The following is a 26,483-nucleotide window of genomic DNA, read 5'->3' as shown; positions in this document are numbered from 1 at the left end:
CCACTGCCTCACATGGATTCTAGTGGACAAGGCCTCTCTGGTTCACTCTAACCAAGAAACTTGATCAGCACAACCCCTGCTGAGTTGGACAACCGCTGTTCCACGCCCTGGGCCATCCAACTTCTTGAGGTTGCGGCCACTTCTAGCATGTTCTCTGCCCTTCGTTCTATCTTCCTCAGGTCAACCATGTAAAATTTCTCGACCGAGCCCACATAAAATGGATCCAATGCCTGCTGCGAGGTACGCAGCATTCTGTGATCCTGGAAACGCTGACAGAAACCATTGTCGAACCACTGACCGTACTGCTGCCCAGAAAGGCCTCGCCATGGCCTGGATTTAGCCGCCCCACCGGCATACCTACGCAGTACTCCCCAGTCTCGGATGCGATACTGACGTCTGTCTGCTTAGACATCATAGGACCTAGGGCTTAGATATCATAGGACCGATCCAGGGTACTCGGTTCTGCTTTCGTGGCCAACACATCCCCTTTGCAGGTCACCGTGGACATAGATGGTGTCCACAAGCTCTGCTCCCCTCTGCCCCCCGCCGCTGCCCTCATGGAGGAGAGCAAAAGCTCCCTCCTCTTCAATGACTACTTGATGCTTTCATCCCCGTGCCGGACTGCAGCTTTGATGAAGGCCCCACAGACACAGGTGTCCAGCTCCTGAAGGTTGCTTTCCTGGGCAGCTCAACTAGAGAAGAACTGGCGCGGCTCCATCTGGTCGCGCACTACCTCGAGTCCAACTCGACGCCAGGCAGTGTTGCCATTCACTGTGACTCATGATCGGCCCTGCAGCTCGTGACCAAGCTACACTGATCGCAGCTCTGGGCTTGTTATCTACGAGCTCACCAAAAGGCCTAGAGGATGCTGGCTTCCAGCTGTCGCTGTAGGATTACTATGACATACCAGCATCCAGGATAATGGTGAGGCCCCAACTCCTGCCAAAGGAACGCACATTAACGAGTCATCTCTAAATAGTTTTGTCTCTCGCTAAGGGTTTTCTAGGTCCCCTCTCAAGAAAGCACTAAATTCCCACTCCGATCGGCGCGTCTGTGAGAGCCGACAGGCGTTTCAATGCCTGTCGGACAAGCTCACCCGTCGGGGATAATTGTCTCCGCACTGGCAGCTCGTGGACTCCCACCCCAAACGTAGGTGCATGGCCTGGTTCCCTCCCCTGCCTGTACCTCATGCGGCGAAACGGAAACATTGCACCACCTTTTCTACTTGTGCCAGAAACCTACCACCTGTCTAGAGGCCGGTAATTTACCCGCGGACTCGCTGCCGACAAAAAGGACCAGCTGGTTTTCCCAGCCAGAAAACACCGCATGGCTACCTAGAACCTGCTGCCCTGTTGGAAGGGACCGGCCACCCCTACCTGCTGTATGTGCGCCACTATATCCGGTCAATTGTGCTGAAGACGATGACAGAAAGGAACCTTTTATTTAGACTGGTAGTTTTGTTGAAGGGGTTACACATGGATACTAGATGGCCAGCAGGTCAAGCCTTATAGTGTCTTACTCTTGTCTAGAAAGAATGCTGGGGGCGCTGCATTCACTCTAAGAACTGGAACTCTTATTTCAAGAGTCAAACAGCCTAATTACTCCTGCAGATCTCACTTTACTCCTGCCATATGCGAGGAAGAGTGAAATGGCCTTTCAATCTTCCAAGAAAAAATGAGTAAAGTGAACATTCTACTCCTGCAGATTTAGATAGCGTTAAAGGTTGTTTTACTCCTGCGATAAAGAAATTATAACTTTCCGTACCACACATGTTTCGATTGTTGCTCTGGCAGCACAAGTGTCCGTATTGGACATTGAAGCAGGCTTCTTTTTCATTTTTTCCTCCTGTCTGCGTGATACCGCATTAAATAGTAGTAATCAGCTATCAAGGGTAAAGGCTTCCAGGCGTGTCGTCTGCTACTGTTTTCAACTACGAAACTGTCAACTGCTCAAACCAAATTTACCTGAAGAAATGAATAACCTACGACCATCTAACTTCACAAATGAACTTTATTATTTGAAAATAATTTATGCATTCACAAATACTTGATAGTTATCAAACTCATGCTCCCTCTTCTTTCTTTTTTTTTTTTTAGCGTTGCGCAACTGTTGCTCTCCTTGTTCAGTTCAAGCGCTGCGTTAGCTGTGCGTTGTTTGTTCTTGCGGCCTGTCAGTTACATCGTATTTCGCTTAGAAATCCTCTATTACCGCCGGCTTGACCTCTTAAACTACCCTGTTATATCATTATGAAATGCATCGCAAGCCTCAAGCCTTCGCAGTGTTCACCATTTGCAGCGCGCACACAGGATATGACCTGCAACTTGCTTTCAATGCTCGCTCGCCAACGGCATCAACGGTCTCCGGACAATAATGGAGTCATTCAGGTAAGGTTCGCTTCTATTTTTTTTTTCCGCAACTGCAAGTTTAAAACGCGCAAAAGCGTGTAGACTTCTGTTCATTAGCACATATTTTGAAGCCTCAGTTTTACCAAGCGCTATTTTCTTGTACTGGGAGCAGCGGCATTGTCGCTTGTTCGAACATGGGAGGCGCGTAGGCGCTATTTGTTTTGGCAGTGCTGTAACCGCTAATTTTCTTCCGTAGACACAGAAGTATGTGTTCTTGTGCATACATACTTTAATAACTTCCATTTTTTATCATCACAAATATGCATCGGCAGTCACGTTTATGTCCGGTTGAGTGAGGCATTACAATTTTGTTCCTTGCACTTCCAGGTGTACACTGTTTTTGAAAATGTTCTCCTGGAAAACAGCTGCTTGCTCAGGGTGGATGCTTGCTTGGTTGCTAAAAGCGTCCCGTGAACAGCATTAAGCTCGTAAGTGTGTTCTTCCGTCACATGATTCTCAAAAGGCACTACCATGATTAATGGTGATAAATGCTTTATTTGCCTACCTATGCTGTACAAGTGGAGGAACCGCGGCCTTAGGCTAAGCACATGCCCACAAAGTGCGGTAAGCTGTTGCCATGGTCTCCTAGGCTGTTCTGTCTGAGGACGTCATTGCATATTAGGGCACTTCAGATGGGCAAGCAGCTTGAGTATGCGAATGTGTTTGCTTGCACTTTATGTTCTGAAGATTAGTGTCGTGTGTAGCAGCCAATCAAGGAAGTAATCGTGAGTTAATCCGAAGAAAATGAATTGTTCATTTTTCACTTCCTGGCATACTTTTTTCTTCTGTAGAAAAGTCACTTATAAACAGTATGCATACTTTTTTTATAGCTGCAGCATGGACATGCTGTTATAAAGCCACTTTGAAACCTCAAAGAAGTAAAGTTGCTATTTAGGTCATGCTCATAAGAAAGAGAAGCTGCTAAGAATGGCTCACGAATTAATTGTCGAGTCATAAAGAATATTCTTTGTTGCTGTGCAAAATAATGCAAAATGTCCTACATCTAAAAAAAAAATCTGGAAACATTTCAGTGACCTGCTGCGTGCTTGCTGAAACACACACACAAAAAAAAAAGAAAATGAGGGTGGGGACCAATGTTGAGTGCACACAGGAAGTTGAGTAGCGGAGGAAGTCATCACCGAGCTCTATGACAGCAGACTTGGCATGGCAAGGAGTCATAGAGCACTGGCACGACAGTGTTGCATCGGCTTCAGCTCTTTCCACGCACTTTTGATGGCCTTCCATACCTCATCAGAATTTGCAGTGTGCAGGACCCTTTTTTGCAAAATGGCTTTTAATGCCTGAAATGTTTTCAGTGACTTTCATATCAGCGACCTTAGGAAGCCAAGCTAGTGTAATGGGCTACAAAGCTTTTCAAGGTGCACTTTCACAATGTGCGCCGTGAGGATAGGGAAAGAATGCTGCGGCAAAAAATGCCCATTCTTGTAAGCCATGATTGACAGCTCTTAACCACACGGCCAGAGTAAAGAGCACATAAATGACGAACACAGGTGCTGAACTTCAATTTTATTCTGTAACCACTAATATTCTGCTTATATACCCATAAAGGCACAGACAAGTGGCGATTTTTGACACTTGTGGCAACAAAAACTAATGTGACAAATAAAAACCAAAAAAAGTACCGAAAGGGCAAACCCGAACGAGGAGAGAACGAGATAGGCAAGTTATCTTTTAAGCCGCCAACACATGGAAAGTGGACTAATAAGTACAAAAAAATTACAAATGCGGAAGGAGAGCAGAAAATGGGTAGCAGAGGTAAAGGTAACAATTAGCACAGCAAAATGCATGAGATGAAGTGCACTAAAACTGAAAAAAAAAAGCGTCATGAACAACGACAATGAAGCCAACAATTGACATTGCCAAATGCAGAACACAAGCAGTACTAAATAGCTAAACCAAAGCAAATGAACGAAACGCGCATGATCAACAAGGGTGAAGTCAACAATTAACATAGCGAAAGGATGAAGATGAGGTGCATAAAACCAAACAAGAAAGATAAAATGTCAAGAAATGAATTCAACAAATGTAACAAAGCTAAAACCAGGCTAGATTACAGAATTCCATAAAGAAAGGCAATCTCTTTTTCCAAAAGTGAAATGGAGGGGGTGCTAACACAATCATCCTTGAGCCTCAAAATCTTGGCAGCTTCGACTATTTCATGTGTCAGCTTTACCAATGTGTTTTTAACACTGTTTTTTTTTTTTTTTTTTTTTCAAAGATTGGGTGGCATGGCTTCTTTGAATCGGTTCCTGCAGTGGACGGGCAGATTCCTGGGGGATTACCTGAGAAGTCATTTTAATGCTCCATTAGCCTTTCATTGATGCATCAAAAAGGCTTGTTTGTCCATGTATACCTTACGGCAAGTGAAAGGCTTAGAGTGAGCGCCTTCTGTACACTGCTCCTAAGGGTTTTCTGTGCTTCTTGGTGCGGCATCTTTTCTTTTTCATTAACGATCCACGAAAGCTGCAATAGTTGCTCAGGGGCAGAAAAGAACGTCAACTCCTGCTTTCTTTTCACTCATTGTAAGGTTGTGGGAAATTTGGTGCATGCAACGAATCACTGCAACCTTTTTGCGTGGCCTGTGCACTTCAGCCAGTGGTTGTGTTTTTGCACTTGGTGTTTTTCAGCACTTTTTCTGCGACAGTGGAAAGGACTTGTAACGGGTACCCTGATTGCGTGAGCCTGCATACCTTTTTCAAGAAGCTTTCTTGCAATTTGTGCTCGCATGACTTGTTCAAGGCGTTGACAAGGGCAGACTGGATGATGTTTCTTTTGACCAGCTTTGGAACGAGCGGAGCTGCATGTTAGGAAGGGATTGTTTCCCCTTGGTCCAATCCGCCTTTTGCGCGAGTTTTCTGCGCATGCGCGAAGCCCCAGCGGCGACTGATGAAAACACACTGAGAGACGTCGACGGCGCTTCTCGTCGCCGCACTCATAGCCAACGCACGGGGGCTGGAGGCGCGGTACGTTCACAGCCTCGGTAAAACGATGCCAACCACCTGTGCCGCTTACGTCTGCCACTCTCGAGGCGTGCCGGGATGCAAGACTCGTTTTGTTAGGTTTCCTTCGGCAAGCCGCGACCTGCAACGGCGTGAAGCTTGGATTAGGGCAACCAAGCGTCAAGACGTGAATGGGCGACCTTGGCAGCCGACTGCGTGCTCTCGACTGTGCGAAAAACACTTCGTTACAGGTATGTATGCATCTAAAGGAAATGTGCATGATGAAAAGTATCTACCGGAGTTTGCACCAAGCCTGTAACCCACCAGTGATAGCCGCAATGAGCATTTGTTCGGCGCGTCTGATGGCGATGTAGTTTGTCGTTTGTTGCGAAGGGGCCGGGTAGCGCAGATATCAAAGGTGGTTGTGTGCGCTAGACCGTAATATTTAGCATGTTTTATTGCGACTGCCGCCTGACTAAAAAGAAGAAAAAAAAAAGGTGTTGTGATGCACCGCCGTCAGCGAGCCGAGTGGTTGAGCTGGTCATGAGGCTCGCGAATGGCAGTGCATTAAAACGCCGTATTTTTTTTTTCTTGTTAGTGAGGTGGCGGTCACGATAAAACATGCTAAATATTACGGCCTAGCGCACACAGCCGCCTGTGATATCTAAGCTACCTAGCTCTTTCGCACATAAAGATAAGAAGGGACAAAATACATCGCCTTCAGGCCCCGGTGCAACTGAAGCAATCACGCACCGAAGAAATCCTCATTGCAGCTATCACTGGTGCGCTACAGCCTGGGTGAAAACCAGTAGGTACTTTTCATCATGCCTATTTCGCTTAGATGCATACATACCTGTAGTATCTGTGTTTTTGCCGCTCGGAGCATATGACGCACTTGCACGACGCACAGTATTTTTTTTTTTTTTTTAATTAAAGGCTCGCCTTCGTGCTCGCCAAAGCATCCGGACTTTGTTCCTTTAATGTACGCAATCAGATGCACTTCGTTAGGGAGCTTGATAATCGTCGTCTTCGTCCAACCGTTCGGAACGGCAAGGAAACCGCCCGGCACAATAAATGAGTCTCCTGGAGGGTTCATGCTCGTTCACTTGCAGAGTGGATCGCTCTGGACGTAAAACAGGGTTGGTTCCTGACCGAGATGCGCATCCGATATGTAGGAGATTCACATATGTGTCACCAAGTTGTTGATTCCGCAGAAATCGCGGCGGAGGCAGAAATGAACGTTGGAGATCCTTTCACAACAGAATGAACATTCTCTGCGCACCGAGAACCTTTTCACCACTGCGACCACATCCGTTCCGACTCCTGAGGCCAGAAACCGGCTACAGCTCTGAATCATCCATTGCCAGAAAAATGCAGCGCTTTTCCTGCAGGTGTGCATTTCGGCCGGGACAATGCCCTTTTCACGGGGTGTGTATATGTGACTCTCTGCCGATCTTCGTGGATGAAATCCTATAGCTGCACGGTTGTAGATGGCGTGAGGAGGAAGCGACGCCCATTGCACCATGCCGGCGCCGCGGTGACCGCATTGTGCTCGGTAACTCAAGACACCCCGCGCATATGCGCCGCTCAAAGTCACAGGATACGATTCCACCTAGCTCTGCAGCATCAACAAACCCCTGGCTGCTTTGCCCTTTGAGATCCCTCTCTCTCTCTGCCCCCACGCTCTCCTGTCTGCTGAAAACCTGCACGCGTCGAACACGGCCCGCGCTACACGCTCTTACAATACGAAGATAGTATATGCGTACGTGCGTTATGAGTGGATTGTGAAAACGCTCTACCTTCCCCCATACTGCGTGAACATGATATGCTGCAATCACTGTCACTACTTTCCGCTCCGAGGCCAAAAAAGGGGGGAAGCTTTCGCTTTCTACCAGCGTTGGCGTGGCCATTTCGTATGGTGCGCTCTCGCGTCGTCTGCTACACTGCCACTCAATGTGTTTCCCGCCCGCTCCCGCATGATGGTGCCACATCCTCGCGCAAAAGGCGGATTGCCCGGCACACATAACTGGGTGTAAAGAAGATTCTTAGTTCCAGGATGTGCATGGAATCATTGTCCGGCATTTCGTGCATAAATTTAAGGGGAGCCAGGGCACTCTTAAGGACACTAAAAATTTCAGGTACTTCATGAAAAAAAAAGGCTTCCTTGTCACAGTCGAAAAGAACTAAGAAATCATCCACAAAGCAGAAAATATTTTGAACTTGTTAGTGTTTGAAATGGTTCCTGAGACTTTTGTCATGCATAGCTAAGAACAGATCACTGATAACGGGGCAATACATGATCCAATGCAGATCCTGTGACTTTGGATAAAGTGTAAACCATTCCATTTTAGAAATGTTGATTTTAGGTACACAGAAAGCATAACCAAGAAACCATCTACAGAGACACCACACTCATTCTGGAAGGATACTGCTCCAGGTTTGTCGATAGCTTCACGAACGCATTTCATGAGGTCCCCCATCTTGAGGTATAGAATAAAATAATTTTAACATCTGTAGAAAAACACGGTAGGCTTTCTTTCTATTCCAGTTCAAAGACCTAATGATTTCATCTGCATTCTTTACCAGAAAGGTGTCATCGATAGAAAGCAATTTCTGGTTGCCTTGCAAATACATAGAGACGTCTTTCTGCCAGGTATCCTCCGAAACAATAACGCACAGAGGGCACGAGAGGTATATCTGGCAGAAAGACGTCACTATGTATTTGCATGGCAACCTGAAATTACTTTTTATCGATGATCCCTTTCTGGTAAAGAATGCAGATGTAGTCATTAGGTTTTTGAACGGGAAAAGAAACAAAGCCTATCATGCCTTTTCTATAAATGCAAAAGGCTTGTTTTATTCTATACCTCAAGATGGACCTCATGAAATGCGTTCGCAAAGCTATTGACCAACATGGAACCATATCCTCCCAGAGTGAGTGTGGTGTCTCTGTAGATGGTCTCTTAGAATTGTTTTCTGTGTATCTAAAACAAACATTTGCAGAAAGGAATGATTCACACCTTATCCAAAAGCACGGGATCTGCATCATATCATGTATTACTTACTCCCTTGCTCAGTGATCTGTTCTTAGTTATGCATGACAGTAGTCTCAGGAATCACTTTGAAAACTCACGAATTCAAAAAATTTTCTACTTTGGGGACGACTTCTTAGTTAATTTAGACCGTGACGTAGAAACCTTTTTTCATGAAGTACCTGAAGTTTTGAGTGTCTTTAAGAGTATCCTGGCTCCCCTTGAATTAAAGCAAGAAATGCCAGACAATGATTCCATGTGCTTCTTGGAACTAAGCATCTTCACATCCAGTCACGTGAGCTGGGCATTTGAACCAAGGGGCAACTAGCCCTTCCTATAATATGACTCCGCTCGTTCAAAGCTGGTTAGAAGAAATATCATCCAGTCTGCCCTTGTCAATGCCCTGAACAAGTCATGCGAGCACAAATTACAAGAAAGCTTCTTGAAAAAGGTATGCAGGCTCACGCAATCAGGGTACCCGTTACAAGTCCTTTCCACTGTCTCAGAAAAAGTGCTGAAGCACATAGGCAACACGATAATGTTCCAGGGATTCCTTACATGCACCAAATTTCCCACAACTTTACGACGAGTGAAAAGAAAGCAGGAGTTGACGTTGTTTTCTGCCCTCGAGCAACTATTGCAGCTTTGATGAATCGTTAATGAAGAAGAAAAGCAAAAAAAAATAAATAAAAAAGAGGCCGCACTAAGAAGCACAGAAAACCCTTAGCAGCACATGCGGAAGGCGCTCACTCTAAGCCTTTCACTTGCCGTAAGCTATACATGGACCAAACTGGCCGATGAAGGCTAATGGAGCATTAAAATGACTTATCAGGTATATCCCCCAGGAATCTGCCCGTCCACTGCAGGAACCGACTTAAAGAAGCCATGCCACCCAATCTTCGAAAAAAAACTGTGTTAAAAACTCATCGTTATAAGCTGACACATGAAATAGTTAAAGCTGCCAAGATTTTCAGGCTCAAGGATGATTGTGTTAGTACCCCCTCCATTTCACTCTTGGAAAAAAAGATTGCCTTTCTTTATGGACTTCTCTAATCTAGCCTGGTTTTAGCTTTATAACATTTGTTGAATTCATTTCTTGACATTTTATCTTTATTGTTTCGTTTTATGCACCTCATCTTCATCCTTTCGCGATGTAATTGTAGACTTCACCCTTGTTGTTGCTCATGAGCATTTCCTTCATTTGCTTTGTTTTAGCTATTTAGTGCTCATCTTCTGCATTTAGCGGTCAATTGTTGGCTTCATCTTTCTTGTCATGCACTTTTTCTTTCAGTTTTAGTGTACTTCATCTCGTGCGTTTTGCTGTGTAATTGTTAGCTTACGTCTGTTACCCATTTTCTGTTACCATTGCATTTTTTTTTTCTGTTATTAGTCCGTTGTTCCACGTGTTGGCGGCTTAAAAAATGATTTGCCTATTTTGTTCTCCCCTTGTTCGGGTTTGCTCTTACGGTACTTCTTTTTGTTTTTATTTGTCACAAGTGTCGAAAATCACCACTAGTCGGTGCCTTTATGGGTATATAAGCAGAGTATCAGTGGTTCCAGAATAAGGTTAAAGTTCAGAGCCTGTGTTCGTCTTTTATGTGTTTACTCTGTCCGTGTGGTTAATTAAGCACTGTCAACCATGAATCAACACCATTAGCCCGACAACTTTTTCTATCCTTGCAAGGTCCTTTTAGTAGGTGAGAAAGGAGCTGGTGGCAATGATTACAAAATAAGCTTGGGAGCTCAGCTGACCATCAATGCAGGGAAGAGGTGAGAGGCTGTCTTTGTGGCAACCTCCCCCCCTCCCCCCCCCCCCCCCCCCTTCACATGTTTAAGGATTTTTGAGTGCTTGGCCTGAGGCCATTGACATAAAGGGGATCATACCTTAAAATAGCAGTATTTAATAAAAGTTACAGCCTTGGCAGCAAAACAAACATGGTATATAAGAAAGCAAGCCACATGTCAAAAGACAAAAGTATAATCATCTACTTTTTAGCAACTAGGCAGCACTCTTTTTGTTTCTAGGCCCACCCAGTACAGGCCCACCCAGTAATGCCTTAAAGTTAGGGCTTTTGTGTAGCCATCCTATCTGAATCCTGCTTTGTCACGCCTTTGCCTAATAAATTTATCTGACACATTAAGGCCCTTATCTCACCCCCTGTTACGAACAGGCTGTCACTAACTGAGGCAACAATTTGTAAATTCTTTTTGGTTGCTTTTTGGTGAGATAGTGGGAAGCATCTTTGATTTGGTCTTCATCCCGGTAAGTATGTATGATTATGCCCTCTGAAGCCTCAGCCACTCCAGTTGCTTTTCTGTAGTGCGCTGTCCAGTGATGTCCCTCTAATTCAGAATCTTTTCGCTTGAGGTATCGCGGCAGCCTTATAGGTCCGTAGCCATGCTGAAGCTCTAAGCAATGCATGTTGATAACTGTCCATTTTACAGATTGAAAAAGCGTTCACATCAGAAAGTGAGAAATGAACGATCCATAAATGGGTGTGTTTGGCCAGTGTTTAAATTGCATTTCTTGAATTGTTTGCTGTATAGGACAGTCTTCAGAACATAAAATATGAGCAAGGCCGTTTGTCTGCTCATGCTGCCTGTTCATCTGAAGTGTGCTTATGTGGAGTAACATCCTTAAAGAACAGTATAGCAGATGTGGGCATGCTATTCAACCCATGTACAACCTCTTGACCAATCACTTTGTGGCTAAGTGCAGTTACTACAGGCCTACTATTACCTTCCATGCTATGTGTGTGTTAATTGTTGCACTCCTTATTTAATCTAAAGAGAATGATCTGTGTAGGTAATTGCATAAAATGGATCACTACCTTATTTTGACAACTGATTTATTGCTATTGCTGCCATGCAGCATGTGACACTGATTGAGTGTATTGTTCTCAAGCACTTCCTTCAGCCAATGCTTGGTTTAATAATTTTGTTGTCATTGTCTTGTGTTAAGTAATGGCAATAATTAGTGAACTGGTTGATCTTGTGCCCTTCCAGCAGGTGTGCTTCTGCTTGGCAGCACATGAGAATCAGTGATTCTTGTTTATAAGTCACTGTATCTGTTCTGTTCCCAAACATGTAATTGTACTCAAGGGGACTCAATCACAGTTCTTCAATGCTGTTTTTTTTGTAATACACTAGTTGACTTTGCTTTATATTGGATGATATGTATTCTTTCCTTGACTATCATTGTGTATATCAGTGGGCCTCTTAGATTATCCACTGTCCGCAGGTCGCCTGAGTACAGCCCAGCCATTTGTTTACTAGGGTTGCTCTGGCGTTAGTCTTTCTCCAGATGGACAGTTCCGGGCTACCTGCTGGCTGCTAGACTTGCCAGGATGATTTTATGTTGGCTACTCGCATCCAACTAGCAAACAACGGAGAGGTGATGGGGAGGTGAGGAATGTCTGCGGCTGTTTTTATTGACTAGGACCGCAGAGCTTCGGGTGAAATTATCTTTTGTTTTTAGGGTGTCTTTAATAACGTGCAGGCAGGTGCTCATTTCAGCTGATCTGCAGTGCTCATTTATTACATCTTTAACTGTCGCCGCATACATATTTTGTATGTGTGTGACATTGTCTCCCATCACATAATTTACAAGATCAGATGTTCGTTCCATATTGAGCTTAATGAGTTCGGATTTGCAAATTATATTTGATCTGTCAAGTTCTAGCATCAACTTATTTTACAGCATTGTTCGAGAACCTTCTCGAGCGTGAGAGCAGACCTCAATTCCCTGTGCACTCAGGCATGCGCATTCATGCAAGTATATCGTCAGCATGCGATACACGGCCCGAGTGTTCGGTATTTACTTTTGTAGCGCAGTGGAAAGGAAGGACATACTTTGGTAATTGCTCAGAAATATTTTAAGATGTAACGCATGCATGCACTATCACGTTTCACTTGATTCATTAAGATGGTCACGACAGCTAACAACTGAGCATAAACTAGTTACTGCATTTCACTCCTCACACGTTAAATTATAAATCCTCGAAATTTGAGCTCATTCGGTGCAGCAGATAGTTTTAAAAATAATTTTTATTATTATTGAAATTGGCTTTCTGGTCTGGCAACCATTGGCCGCTGACGTCATGAGATATCATTCCCATGTCGTCTGCTATTCGCGATGTAGTCTATGTAGGCTGCACTTTTGCATTCATGCTTGGATGGTGGCCACAGATTTTTTTTTTTCAGCAAAAATATTTTATTCGCATATTCTCTTTTCCTTGAAAAGCCTTTACTATAATATGCGACTTTAGTGATCCTCGGACTTGTTTTGGGCTTCGTCTAGAGATTGCCGAGGAGGCTGAAATGGACGGGCTCATGCTGTATAATTCAGCATACAATCAGAAGCATCTTATTCTTACACTATGAGATTTAGCTTGTTTTAGCAACAAGCACTCACGCATATAAAAAGGTACTTGTCCGTTTCTTCCCGCCGTGTACCCGCGCCACGAAAGTGGGGAGGGGTTAGCATTATGTTCCTGATTGCTGAGGTATTGCAATTGCTCTTTCGGTCCAAAAACTAAGAGTAAGCAAGCATTACCTTGAGGCGAGAGCATACCTTGCAACATTAAAGGAGCAGACAAAACTTTTAAACAAAGCAGTACCTCTTGACGACCTTCCATTGATCAGTTCCGTCGGTGTCGCGGGGCCGAAAACCTCACACTACGGTGATAGGTGCTGGTCGTGCTGGCGTCGTCGCCAGTGTAATGCGAAAAATCATGCGTCGATAAGCTAAAGCTGATAAGCTGACTGACCGTGCCTTATGCTGAAGGAAACATGCCTTATTCTATATTGCTTTTGTGCAGTAGCATCTTCATCAAGCGCTTTCGTCTGAGGGTCGGCCACTGAGTCAATCAACTCCCTCCCCCCTCCCTGCAAAGAAAAAAAAAGTGTCCTTTGATATTGCAGCCTGCATTTCAGACGACGCTCCACCGTGCATAATCTCCTGTCCGCAGTGATAAGAATGTTTTTAATATGAAAGCGCCTCTACTTTAATAAAACTTTAGCAGCACACCTCTGATTTGAATTCATTATGCAATTGGGGCTGGTACAAAAGCAGCCAATGGTGTGTGCTGTGCCTTCACTGTGGGGAACAACTGCTAGCATGACCAGCGTGGCAGTACGGCCTTGCATGTTGTTTTTCATGCATGATGGCTCACACGGGGAAGATTGGGAAAAAATAAGGCGATAGACAGTGCATGCATTTGGCATTTCTCAAATATTTCTGAGTGCTTCCGAAAACACATTCTTTTTTCACTGTGCAGAAAAATGAAATGAAGACGTGAAAAATTAATGCACTCATGATACTGATGTACTGTCTTTGCCAGAAGTAACCAGGCTGCGTGTTCCGCTTCTCAGTCGGTTAGCAGACAATTCATAAAACTTCTGATGCTGTAAATTGGTGCAACATAAATGAGAGCTCCTGTCTTCACTTGCCAAAAAGTTATGATCCTCAGGGGATCCATGTTAGCTTCAGAATACAAGCAAGAAGCAAAACATGCAGCCTGGTTACTTTTGGCAAAGACGGTACATGCACTTATTAATGTGCCTTCTCGAGTACGTACTGGGAGCTGCAACCCACGGCAATGCTCGAGAAGGTCCTCAAACAGCAAGTCAAGTAAAATAAGCTGAGTACGGACTTGAGAGATGAAACATATTTTGCAAATAAATCGATTTAATGAGCATAGTATGATGCAAACATCTGCACTTGTAAATGGTGAGAAGAGATATGTTGCCCCACATACACAAAATAAGTAAGCAATGGCAATGGAAAGACACACAAGATGTCCACCACGACTGGCAGAAATAAGCACTATCCTTGAGATTGTACGAAATGTCTTGTTCACTAAAGTACCGCACATGCTCACCACTTCCATATAACCTCTGTTGTCTGCTAGCCGCCCAAGCGCAACCCACACTAAATCATCCTTGTGAGAGTGTGGCATTCAGTGGCATATCATCAGAGAAAAAATGACCCCCCCCCCCCCCATACACACAGAAAAATGTAAGAGCTGGCTCCACGCTCGGGCGCCCCTTAGGCTAATAACTTAAGCCCAGTGACAAGGTGGCACGTATGCGGAAACTAACGATAAAAAAGAGTAAGCGTGACAAATGTCTCTTAAATGTAATTTATGTTCATTATTTTACCTGTGTTTGCTGTGTTTTTGGTCATTTATTTTTAATGTGACAGTATTGAAGGCCCCGTTTCCCCAAAATCTTGCATTGTTGGTGGCAACGTCGTGAGCAAAAAAGTAATGAGCAGGGTTCTAGCATTTGGTAATAAGCAGGTGACATTTTTGTGAGTCAGGCATTGATTTTTGGTGTTAGTTTGTGTGGCATCATGAGGCCGCATGAGATGCCGAATTGCCTGGAGCTCCTTACGATTGAAGGGTGAGATGGGCCCTTCCGAGTCGCACTTTTGTGCAATGTTGCTAAAGCAGGTATATATATATCTATGTCAGGTTGTCTTTCAGATAATGTGGTAGCTTATCACTGTATGCTAATGAATATTTGAGATAAATGGATCAGTGACGAAGCGAACAGCAGTACGCAGATACGAAAAGGTAGGTCACCTTGTAGAAATGCAGACTGAAGACAGTCAAACTACCACATTATACCCTTAAAGGCAGACTTTAAGTATCCCTCCAGGTCTTAATTTTAATTTATTTATCCGAGGGCTGTTTTTAGCACCTGTTTTCCTTCCGGATTTGGTTTTCATTTATAATTGTGTGAATTTAAGGTAGTCTCATTTCTCGCAAGGGTGGAAGAACGGGCTAGTTGCTGGTTCATATTGGGAAAGGAAAAAATGATTGCACACTCGACAAAGTGCTGTGTTGTCATTTTTTGTTCATGTCTCAAAAATGCGCTGTTATTTTTTCTCAAGCTCTCTGTTCTTACTGAGCTTTTTCATTTCACCTCAGATGCATGACCTACAGTAATGAAGAAGGACATGCCTCTTTGTTTATGCCTTATCACTTAATGTTGTAGTATTATATTTTTTTTCTTATGTCTATAGCCCTGTGTTTTAGATAAAAAAACGACCGAGGTTGCCCTGCTTTGTTATATTGAACAACAATGCACCATAAAGTCATCCCGCTGTCAAAACATGCATGAACATCGGAGCATATCCTACCTTCCGTTATCACTCTCAAAGAAAGTGTCTAGCATGCAGAAACACTAAGGCGGTAGGCATTGCTAGTGAAGTTAACTGCCGCCTGACCACATGCCCACAGGCTACGAGGTCAGCCACTCAGTGTGTATGTGTGTAAGGGCTGATGTGTTAGCAGAATTAGTGTAGCAGCAGCTTCTCTACACTGCCAGGAAATGAACCACTGACAGGGTTTTAATTAGTTTGAATACTTGTCACGCAGTATGCTGTGTTGGTCCAACTGGTCACATTGCAATGCATCACCTTCTTAGTTGGATCTCTGCCTTCTCCACCACTGCAGAGTGTAGGTAGCAGTGTGTTATTAGTCTGTGCAGACGTAATTGAGCAGAAAGGTTGCTTTGTGGTCCAAGCAACAGCGATCCGATATCACCTTTCTTAAAGGTTGTTGGGCTGGTGGAGTGCATTACACAAATATTACATGTATAATGTATGTTCTGCATGCACATGTGCTTGGTAGCATTGCCGCAGTATCTTTGACTATTCAGGATCGATGACAAGAATGCCAGCCTACCTACCACCAGCTGTTGTGAACTCCTCGATTACTATATTATTGCGTTGCTATAGTGGCTTATCCACAACCAATGACTCGGTCAAAAGAACATAAGCACTCCAGAGAGCTTAGACGTTAGCTTGACAGGGTCAGGGTGCTTACTGAATTTGGTATGGCAAGCATCATGCAAAAAAGGAAGTGGTGGCAGTCCTAAAACTTTTACACTCTGCTAGATATAACTTCTGTGTGGATCTTGCATGAAAGTAGCAATTATCAGTCAATTTTGCAAATATATTCAGTGGAATCAGCTGTGCAATACAGTATGATGCTATATCTGGCTAATTGCACATACATTTAGGTTTTTTTTTTATTCTGCAAGCTCGCCATAAGGCATATTATAAAAACCCATCTAAATTGTTTTCCATAAGTAACCGAAGAAGGCTCTTGCTCTTATCGTTGTCGGTGAGCCATTTGGAGAAGTCCGCTTGCCTTGTTGCAGTTAGTCCTACTTCCTGCTGAATCTGTCCTTGATGGTCCCTGCACAAGTGCACAGCAGGTGGCGAACATCCACTTCTGCAGCTGGTGTGCAACACTTCGGGCATGTGGCGGGTCCGATGTCTTCTTGAGATTCCCATCAGCATGTTACAGATAGGGTAAGGGCCGCCCCAGCTCTTATTCTTGTTTCTTGCTATTGTTGTCTGCAGTACAAAAACCTGGCTCCTCATCTCCCTGGTATATGAAGTAATCAATTACAGGCTCTGCATCTCAAATACCCATATATTTGAACCTTTGAACAACAACAGCATCTGGGGACATCACATGCAAAGATTTGAAAATACGCAAACAGACAGGCTAAAGTGACACTCCAAGCTAACCTCATGGTGTCATTACGTGGTTGACTGCTGCCATGCGCAAAGTACAGATGTGTCTGAATTGTTCTTTATATGCCACAGAGCTAGACGATGATAATGATGGCAGCAGGCAGGGGCAGTACCTCGGGGTGTATGCAGGGCCACTGTACTATGCAGATTCCATTTCCTTCCAAATAACAGGTTCCAAATTTACAAGGAGTGGCTCATACATAAATGTAGCCCTTAGTCGAGTGTAAAAGGCACTCTATATTTCCTTGGTATGGATGATCAGGTCGTTTAGGCTTTTTGAGAAAATGTATTGCATAAAAGGGTTGCCCTTTCTCAGTATTATTTACACTTGGCAAAGTGCTAGACTGCATTATGCAAAGATAGTCTGCAGTCTACCTCTCCCTTCTTGCCACCCTGCTGAAAGATATCTGTTGTATGTCTGTAGCAATGCATCCGTCTGTTGTTTCAGGCTACTAGGAAAAGTGACACTATGCACAGGCAACCGTAATAAGCATACTTATTGCGTCCCCACTAGCAACGTAAAGCAATTTGCCTTTACAGTGGTCTTGTTTATGCTCTTTCAGCTAATTGCTTGCCTTTTCATGATGCTATTTCCTTACACCTTCAGTTAAGATCACTGCAAAATTGCCATATATGTGCCCTGGGGGTGAAACCGCAGCCATCTGCTGGGAAATAAATCACATGACTGCATTAATTTTGTAAGAACTGAATCTGCAGTTTTTACCACACATTAACGGTGCATTAGAAAGACACCAGTATCAGTTCTGAATGAAAAATGTAACCCTTACTAAATTTTATGGACATAAACACGTGAAAAAGTGCTGGCCTTTACACATTCTTTAAACTGACCACTGAAAGTCAGCAACAGAGCTATCTATAGATACATACACCTTCACATTGTCTTTTTGTTTACTGTTAAATACAAATAAAGTCAGATATCCAAGCATTCAGGCGCCTGATGCAGTCATTGGTTGTGGGTGTGCTGCTTTAGGAATGCAATAATAAAGCAGTTGAGGTGTTCACGACAGCTGGTGGTTAGGTGGGTCGGTGTTTTTGTCATCAACCCTCAACAGTTAAAGGCTAACCAGGCAGATGTGCATGCAGAACATCAATTGTACGCATAGTTTTTGTTTAAAGCATTCTAGCTGCGCATCGAGCTTTAAATAAACTGATACCCAGTCGCCGTTGCTCTACTTTTGAAGCAACCTTTCTGCACAAGTAGATCTGCACATACCAACAAGCCTGGTAGGAAGTGGCTCTTTAGCATAACACCATCGGCTGCTGTCTAGTTTCAATTGATGAGTGTGCACTGCTCTACCTACAAAGGAGGGGTGCAGATTATTTGCTCTGTGTGCTATCTGCACGCTCCAGTAATTGAGAAGGTGCAGATCCAGTTGGGCAGGTGACACATTGTCATGTGACCAGTTCGGCTAACAAAGCATACTTCGTGGCTTGTATTCAAACTTCTCAAAGCCCTGTTAGTGGTTGATCACTGCCAGTGTAGAATAGCATTAGTGAAGCTGCTGCTACCCTGACCCTGCTCACACTTCAGAAGTTTTGCCTAGCCGGCACACTGACGGACCAACTGATCGACCTTGTAGCCTGTAAGCATGTGCTCGGGCAGTGGTTAACTTTACTAGTGCTTCTGATTTATAGTTTCTTGCACTGTTTTTTACATGCTCGACACTTTCTTTGAGGATGATAATGGGAGTTAGGATATACTCTGATCTTCATGCATGTTTTGACAGTAGGGTGACTTTATGGTGCATTGTTGTTCGTTATAACAAAGCAGGGTGACCTCGGTAGTTCTTTTTGTCTCAAACTCAAGGCTATAAACACATATTTTGACAGTAGCTCCACCCTCGTTCACAATAAGCATTTGTGATAGCTGAGGCCATTATAGGTGGGCTCTACTTCAGAGCTAGAAAAAAGTAGTGAAACCAGTACCAACAAGTTCCATAAGTACTCACTGGTACCAAGCTGTCGAGGATTTTCTCTTTAGTCTGACATATCGAATACACACACATGTGGCAGCGGTTAAATTAGGTTTAAAAAAAATAAAAACAACAGTAGGTGATAATGCGTAAACAAATTCATCTTCTTCATTGCTGTAGGCAATGCATCTGGGGTGGAATGAAAAAACTCAGTAAGAATAGAGAGCTTGGGAAAAAAATAAACCGCACTCCTAAGACATTGAAAAAGAAAGAGATGACAACACAGCGCTTTGTCCTTGTCTCAAGAGAGTGCTGTTTTTTTTTCCCAGAGATGAACTACCAGCTAGCTCATTTTTCCACCCTTGCAGGAACAGAGACCACCTTAAATCGACGCGGTGCTACAAATGGAAACCAAGTCCGGAAGGAAAGCAGGTGTTAAAAATCTCGGAAAAATAAATTAAACCTAACTTTAAAACCTGCAGGGATACCTAAAGTCTGCCTTTAAGGGTATGCTGCTAGTTGCTTCGTCACCGATCCATTTATTTCAAACATTTATTAACATACAGTGATAAGCTACCACATTATCTGAAAGACAACCTGACATATATATACTTGCTTTAACAATTGTATAAAAGTGCGACTCGGAGGGGCTTGATTGCCATCTCACTCTTCAATCACAAGGAGCTCCTAGCAATTCGGCATCTCATGCGGCCTCATGATGCCACACAAACTAACACCAAAACTCAATGCCTGACCCACAAAAATGTCACCTGCTTATTACCAAATGCTAGAACCCTGCTTATGACTTTTTGCTCACGACATTGTCAACAATAATGCAAGATTTTGGGGAGAATGGGGCCTTCAATACTGTCACATTAAAAATAAATGACCAAAAGCACAGCAAAAACAGGTAAAATAATGAATATAAATTACGTTTGAGACATTTGTCACACTTACTCTTCTTTTTTATTTTAGTTTCTGCATACGTGCTGCCTTTTGAGTGCACTTAAGTTATCTCATTAGCCTACGGGGCGCCCGAGCGTGGAGCCAGCTCTTGCATTTTTCTGTGTGTAGGGGGAGGGGGGCTACTTTTGGTTGCTCCAGAATGCGTTCATTTTTTCTCGACGATATGCTGCTGGATGCCAGACTTTCACAAGGATGATTTAGTGCGGGCTGCGCTTGGGTAGCTAGCAGACAACAGAGGTGATATGGAAGTGGTGAGCATGTGCGGTACTTCATTGAACACGACATATCGTACAATCTCAAGGATAGTGCTTATTTCTGCCACTCGTGATGGACATAATGTGTGTCTTTCCATTGCCATTGTTTACTTATTTTGTGTATGTGGGGCAACATATCTCTTCTCACCATTTAAAAGTGCAGATGTTTGCGTCATACTATGCGCATTAAGCCGATTGATTTGTAAAATGCATTTCATCTCAAGTCCATACTCGGTTTACTTTACATGGCTTGCTATTTGAGGGCTTTCTCGGGCATTAGCGCGGATTGCAGCTCCCTGTGCTTAGTCAGGAAGGCACATTAATTCGTACATGTACAGGGTCCTTCAAAATATGTGCGAACACGGCGAAGCGTGCCCGCGCTCCGTGAGCGTCAGCGCATCCGGCGCGGTCGCGCATCGAAACAATGTGGCGCATGCGAACGCTTCGAATATGTGCGAATATGCGAATATGTGCGAACGCTTCGCCGTGTTCGCACATATTTTGAAGGACCCTGTACATCAGTATCATGAGTGCACTCATTTTTCACATGTTCATTTCATTTTTCTGCAAAGTGGAAAAAGGACGTGTTTTGGAAAACACTCAAATATTTGAGAAATGACCAATGCATGCACTATCTATCACTTTATTCGTTCCCAATCTTCCGCGTCATGCATCATGCATGGACACCAACATGCAAGGACTGTCACGTTGGTCATGCTAGCGGTTTCTCCACAGTGACGGCACAGCACACACCATTGGCTGCTTTTGTACCAGCCCCAATTGCATAAAGAATTCAAACCTGCGGTGTGCAGCTTAAATTTTATTTATGGTAGAGGCGCTTGCATATTAAAAACATTCTTATCGACGTTATGCATGGATGACGGCATGCAACAGACACACTGTCGTGTCAGCTCTACCACATAGTGTCCTCTTTTCCCCTGATAGATTCCTAAGACTGCACTGCATTCCCATCCAGCAATGGAGCCAAAGTTCGAGCGTCACCGATGCTGGCATCGACAAATCCCATTGATGCTCTCTCTCTCATGCTCCCTGTTTCCGCACTCCTTTATGTTGAGTTTTGAGAAACTAAAATCAGCTTTAAACCTGTGCCCTTTTAGCCATTTAAAGCTGTGTCTAGCTGGGTCAAAGCTATTGCATGACCTTTCAATTTTTTTTTATCATATGTTTTTGGACTCCTAAAATCGTGACTCCCATTTGAGAAACATTGCTTTTTGATGGCTGAAGTGAAACATGATAGTGCATGCATGTGGTACATCTCAAATATATCTGAGCTATTACCAGAGCATGTCCTCATTTCCACTGCATTGTAAAATAAAATACCATGCACCCAGATTGTGTTTCACACACTGGCGATATGCTTGCATGAATGCGCATGCCTGAGCATGTACTGAGGGCTATGATCTGATGTCACACTCGAGAAGGTCATTAAATGATACCATAAAATAAGCTGAGGCTATGCACTTGACAGATGAAAGATATATAGAGAATCCGAGTTCAGTGAGTTCATTATGAAATAGAAATCTGCAATTGTCAGTTGCCTGGTGGGAAAGAGTGCCGCATGCATATTATACGTATATAAGCAGCGACAGCTGACAAAGAAAAAGATACCATAGGTGGGCACCATGGATCAGCTAAGAGCACCTATGATGCCCTCGGATAAAAGAAATGTCGCATGATACTCCTGTCCTTCTAGTCAGTTTAAAAATAGTGCATAAATTTCTCACTTCTATATCACCTCTCCATTGTCTGCTAGTTGGAGGGCTGCAGCGAGCATAAAATAATCCTGCCATGTCTGGCTGCCAGTAGGTACAAACAAGACAAATATGAATAAAAATTGAAAACGTTGCTTATGCTTTCTCTAGTTTCGCTGGCTGCTAGCTTCCCTATGTAATTTGTCATTTGATAGATTTCATTACTACAAAAGCAGCGTCACTTCAAAATTTACATTGTCATGGTCTTGCCTGAGTGGCAGTATTAACTTAAAATTGTATAGACACCATAATAATGCCACAGCATTCATGGCTTTATTCTGGATATAGTCTGATATAGGCATTTTGAGCAAAAATCATAAATCATGGGCATACCTCTAGCAGGTGGTGGTTGGCTGGTGACATGGCTGGACACTGCTCAGTGGTTGTGCATGTCACGAGTCTACATGACACGGCTAAAGGCCCGTTCACACTTGCGACTAGCAGCGGTCGCGTGACCGTTTTGGTCGAAAAGCGACAGTCGCAAATGGTCGCATCGGTCGAAAAGCGACTGCCGCGGGCCGATCGGGCACTGCTCGAATTTTCAGTCACGCGACTACTAGTCGCAAACCATTTCACCAATCAGCGAGGTCCCGGAGTACTTGATCGAGCACCTTCTCAATGCAATTAAAGAATACCCCTACCTTTTCAACAAACGGCACCCGGAATTCAAAGGCAGGGAGATAGGATATCGCCTGGGAGGAGATTGGAAAGATATTTGGACTATCTGGTAAATACCATGAACTTTTAAGAAATGGATTTTTCACGCAGGTGCAACATTTTATATTGACACCACGGTGATTGACATTGTCTATTCGTCGTCGGCGTTTTCCTGGAAACACGAGAGCGCGGCATGCGTACCGGCTCGCCTGAAAAAGCTGAAGTGTCTGGCAGGCGGCAGCTACCGACGTTCACTGTCATCGCCCAGCAGCTCTCCTACTCCCAACTCGTTCGGAACGAGAACAGAACGAGAAGGCGACTGTCGCAAGTGTGAACATTGGTAGTGGCGAGCTCCTCTCCTCTGGTCGCGCGACTGGTAGTCGCAAGTGTGAATAGACCTTAAGTTGGCAGATAGGAATTCTGGCTTTAACCAAGCCATTAAATGTGCCCGAGTGACCTAGGGGTAGCATGTCTTTGTCTGGATCCAAGGTTCTTTGGATCCAGTCAACCAGGCATCCCCAGGTGACTCAGGTAGGTTCAGATCTCTTGGTTAAAGCAGGTCTCTATATCTTTATGTGGTCTAACATAATGTGATGGCTTACAACTGCGTTAATGAGTATGCACAACATAATAGAATAAATTGTGGGGTTACTCAATTACCCTGTAGTGAAGTGTCTGTACATGAATGAGAATCCACACGGAAGCCCCAATGTGCTCCATCACACACTTAAGGTAGAGTTTAAAGGACCCCCGATTTTTTTGCGTGTTGTCTTTGTAACAGTGTGCATGACTATACATGGATTACCACATAGTATTTGTTTATGGCTGCTAAATAATACAATCTCTCCCATCATCTGTTTCAATTTCAATGCCATAGCAATGGCTGTGTCAGAAATCAGTATAGGTCATGGAAGGCATGAAAAACAAACTGCAATATCTGCTTCATGATTTTATTCACTATATCGCATAAGCTAGCCTGGTTCAGGAGCAGTCATCACACCGAACGTGCCTTTATGACCTTCTTGATATTTGACACAAAAGCCTTCTTCTCCTGGATTCTAAATATAACTAAACTCAAGGATTCATTCAAGTTATTAACACGAAAGCGTTACTTCGCTATGTTCACAGATTTCTGTCCGTAGACCGCACCCGCAAAATCGTGTCCGCAGCAGTTGCGAGTAATTAAGAAACGTGAGAGGTTAATGAGTGGTGTCAATCGATAGAGGCTGACATAATGTTGCTGCCGAAAAATAGGCCAGTAAGCTAGTTAGGTAATTAATTACAGGCAAAAAATGTAAAAGTTCTCTGCAGCAGTTGTGAGTAATTGAGAAGTGGTAGAGGTTAATGAGTCCAATTGATAGAGGGTGACGTAGTGTTGTGTGCGAAATAATAATTACGCCAATAAGGTAATTAGGTAATTAATTAGAGGCAAAACATGCAAAATCATGTCCGTAGCAGTTGTGAGTGATTGAGAAATCGTAGAGGTTAATGAGTGGTGTTAATTGATAGAGGGTGATGTAATGTGTGCAAAGAATTAGGCCATTAAGGTAATTAGGTAATTAATAAGAGGCAAAAAATGAAACAGTAAAGGCAAAAATGGTCTCATTAGCTAATGGCTTGGTGCCACATTTGAATGTATCAAATACTAAAATAATTAAACCAGTGAATTAAGGTGACTTCAAGTATGTGACATTACACAACCTGAAGTCGAGCTAAAAAAGGGCATATGAAGGGATTAGCATGCAATTTCAAAGTACCAAAGACTAAAGTAGTTAAGGCAGTCAATTAGAGTGGCGTCAAAGGTGTGACGTCACGCAACTGGAAATAGAGCTGAAAAGGGGCATAGGAAGGGATTGTGCAATTTGAAAGTACCAAAGACTAAAATGAATAAACAAGAAGTGGATAATGTGAGCTAGAGGCTGTGACGTCGCACTACCAACCGGAAGTCTAGCTGAAGAAGGGCATAGGAAGGGATTGGTGCACAATTTGAAAGTACCAAAGAAAATGGGTAAACAATAAGTGAATTAAGCAAACAGAAGCAACCAACAGCAGATTCCGTGCTTTTGCATTACTCCAATTCAGATTCTGCAGCGCTGTTTTTAGTTGTAGATGGATGCCACTCTGCAGAAGCGGCCTCAGTAAACTCCAGAGGGAGTGGAGGTTCGCCAGTACAGCTGCATGTGTTCTACATCCAAAGCCAATTCTCGAGCAACAAACGGTCCAGTGCCGGCCAGGCTTGTGTTTAGCCTCTGAGGGACTAGCATAGTGGTATTCCCACTTGAGGTATAGCAAATTGGCAGTCAGAATAAACGAAGTATGTGGATTTCTAGATCACTAGCTTTGTTTAATGATTTGGAATGAAAAGTCTACACTTGGTCATGATGTGCCACTGCTAGGGCATACCTAGGTGGCGACCCCAAGCGTTCACACCAAGTTTTGTTTTGTTGCATTAGCTGTAGGTTAAAATGAAAACTTGAAATTAGGAGTATGTTTAGTTGCTTATAATGGTTTGCTTTAACCTCCCTTGCATTGTTTTTATTTATATGCAGGCACCTGGAAAATGCAAGGATATCTTGAGCGGCTTCACTCGGCTCGGCAAGCTGCGATGTGGTCGAGCGGCAGGATCACTTGGTTAAAACTTTGCTCACAGGATCACTTGGCTTGTAGCAGTGTTCTGGGCATCTAATGCCAATTAGACTGTGGTGTCGAAAACACTGATGGGCCTAGACCTCACAGAGCACATCCCAAATGTATTGCTGGCATGCACAGCAATTGTGAGAAAATAAAAGCTGTCATCAGCGTGCTTTTGCATCCCTATTTATTGAAGCACCGATTTCACATCACAGACTGTTGTGTGTATGGTGCAAGAAGTGTGGAAAAAATTTGTACATTCACCATTGAACAGTGTGTAGTGGAAATACTATGCACCGTTTTGCAGAGGAAGGTATGGCCAAAGTGAGTCCTACAAAACATATGGCTGGAACTGGTTTAAAAAATGGTAGGATATGTAAAACAGGCCATGAAATTCCATCAGGAGGAGTAAAATAAAACTCCTTGAAGGAGTACAGGCACTCCTATCAGTGGAGTCCTTGAACTCCTCCTGGAAGAGTTGTAGGACGCTACTACAGTGTGTAGTTTTACTCCTTTCGGAGGAGTACCTTTACTCTATTCACAGGAGTAGCGCAGTACTCCATCAGTGGAGTCCGATTACTCTATGGCTAGAGAGAGTTCTTTTACTCTGGAAAAAGGAGTCGTATATGGGACAAGCGAAAACTCCTCCAAATGGAGTTCTAGTACTCCTTCTGTTTTTAGAGTGTTTCAGCCACGAAGGCACTCTAAGAATTATGGGCCGGTGTGCTACTTGGCGCGAGACAATGTAATTTTTTGCGAACACAGAATGGGCTTTATTAAGTTGTCTCCTTATCATTATCTCGAGACGTGAACGGAGAGTGCAAACGCCATAGTAGCCAAGGCGCAAATGCAGACGGATAAAAGGTTTTCCTTTTCCGAAATGCCAGTAAAGCTTCCTAATGTGATAGAGGAACCATATGTATTGTCAAAATATTGTTAAGGTTTATTTATAGAGTGCTTCTTCACCTTAGCCTTTTGTGCTAACCAACAGATGGTGGACTTTCTCTTCCTAAACCATTTTTCTGGCAAGCTTTCTTGCACACTTCCTTAGTCTCTCCTGTGCGCATGTCTGGTATTTCCCCCTTCGAAGATGAAGCCCCTGGGCTGCCACTCACGGTGCCGACAGTGGCAGCGCTTCATTCTTTCGACATGGACTACTTGTGTTTTCTGAGAGGGGTGGCGTTGGGAACATTGGCGAGACATCATGTAATTCAACTCATTGATGTGTGTGCGCACAATAAATGGGTCTGTGTAGTGCGACAACAGCTTCTGGGGCACACCGCGTTTGCAGAGAGGTGTCCAGAGCCAAGCTATTTCG

At 43.8% G+C, this 26,483-nt stretch overlaps 1 long non-coding RNA gene across 3 annotated transcripts; it reads left to right on the top strand.

The window, feature by feature from the left end:
• The first annotated feature begins 1,570 nt into the window (after positions 1–1,570).
• Positions 1,571–25,337, top strand: LOC146188309 (uncharacterized). 3 transcript variants are annotated; one of them, XR_014707514.1, is made up of 6 exons: positions 1,571–2,384; positions 2,733–2,833; positions 11,691–11,802; positions 16,570–16,723; positions 22,646–22,874; positions 25,084–25,337. It is a non-coding gene; the product is annotated as an uncharacterized LOC146188309 (long non-coding RNA). The 3 variants fall into 3 exon arrangements; XR_014707513.1 differs by lacking the exon at positions 22,646–22,874; XR_014707515.1 differs by lacking the exons at positions 11,691–11,802; positions 22,646–22,874.
• The last annotated feature ends 1,146 nt before the right edge of the window (positions 25,338–26,483 follow it).

The sequence above is a fragment of the Amblyomma maculatum genome, chromosome 5 (assembly GCF_055883805.1).
Source record: "Amblyomma maculatum isolate TAMU_Amacu chromosome 5, ASM5588380v1, whole genome shotgun sequence".
Classification (NCBI taxonomy): Eukaryota; Metazoa; Arthropoda; class Arachnida; order Ixodida; family Ixodidae; genus Amblyomma; species Amblyomma maculatum.
Note: the sequence above shows the minus strand (reverse complement) of the source record. Positions and strands in the feature narration are given on the sequence as shown.